Here is a 1,518-nt window from a genome sequence, read left to right as displayed (position 1 = left end):
TGAGGGTGACGCTTCGTGTTTTGAATGAACTTCTTTTGATTTCGAGGTGGATCTAACCTGCTTTAAAAATCACAGCGTCCTTTGACATTCCTCTATACTCTTCCTTGAAAGCTTATAAATAGCCTCTTTATGCCAAGATAACTCTTTTACGAACCTTTGCTTTGAAAAATTCCTGACATTCCTCTAAGCTTTTAAGAGAAAAAAAATCTTCCATGTCCTTTCAAATTTCAAACTCTGGCCGTAATGAGGAGAGTCTTGCTATTCTTCTACTTATCTGCTCAACGGTTCAAATGGACAATCTGATGGGTTGTATGATTAATACAATATCCCTCGGACTCTCACATTGGCGGCGCCAGAAATGATCGAGCCAGTGTATGACCAATGGGGGGTGGGGTGTTGGTCGAGAGGGAGAGGCGAGAAGCAACTTGTTAATTGGCTTGTTTCTCTCTCTTCCCTCCCCCTCTCTCTATATAAGAAAAAGCAAGCAAGCCACTATCCAATGCTTTCAAGTATTATCATCGGTCTATGCCTCTTAACTAATTAACTAGCTATTAAATTCGAGTTGATGGTCGTGATTTTTTTCTTTGAGTGCAAATTAGGAATGTGTGCAATACAGGGGGTTATGGTGAGTGTTAGATTTAGATTGTATCATAACCGCCTATTAAGTAATCAACTATTGAGATTAAAAGTAGTGGTCTCTCCACTACTTTTTTGTAGTGGAGAGGATCCAAATTCTTCTAATAGGATTACTAGCTACTTACTAACTTCGTTTGGAAAGTTTAATAAATTAAAGAAAAGGTAAGAAAAAATATATAAATTTACATAAATATCGTACATGTCATTTCATCCCTTTAGATTCCATCTTGATATGAGGGTAAAATTATCTTTATGTAATATCCTCTGTTTTTAGGAGTAACCTTACCTTACTTTCTCCTTCCTTACACCACAAATTAGGGGGACAAAACCTAAACTATTTTCCCTTTCTATTACACTAGTGTGCACCCCGTGCAAAGCACAACCCTCTATTTTTTTAAGCACTGTATTTTAAACTCGTCTCCCTCCAAGTTTTAATATATTTAATTTAATTATTGTACGCTTAAAATTAGAAATAATATCTACTCCTTTATACTGAAAGAAGGATCCAAATTTTAATACATTTGATTTAGAAGTGATATCTACTCCTCTATACTTAAAAAAAGATCCAAGTTTTAATACGTTTAATTTGCTTCACCCTTTATTATGATATAGTAAAATGCTGTAGCATGAATAATGACTTTAAGAATGGATGAGCAGCTTTGATTTACTGATACAGTAAATTACGATAATATGAACAATAACTTTGAGTGTCGAGTAAATTTACTTTACTATTTATACAACAGTAAACATTACATCATTCTTGTAGTATAAACAGTAACTCGGATATTCTTTTTTAAAGTATAATATAGACGAGTAGATTAACTTCCTGTTTATTGACTAGCTCAAATAAATTCTCGAACGTGAATGTGACCCCCTACCATC

The sequence above is a fragment of the Asparagus officinalis genome, chromosome 4 (assembly GCF_001876935.1).
Source record: "Asparagus officinalis chromosome 4, Aspof.V1, whole genome shotgun sequence".
In the NCBI taxonomy this organism is placed as follows: Eukaryota; Viridiplantae; Streptophyta; class Magnoliopsida; order Asparagales; family Asparagaceae; genus Asparagus; species Asparagus officinalis.
This window is presented reverse-complemented; position numbering follows the sequence as displayed.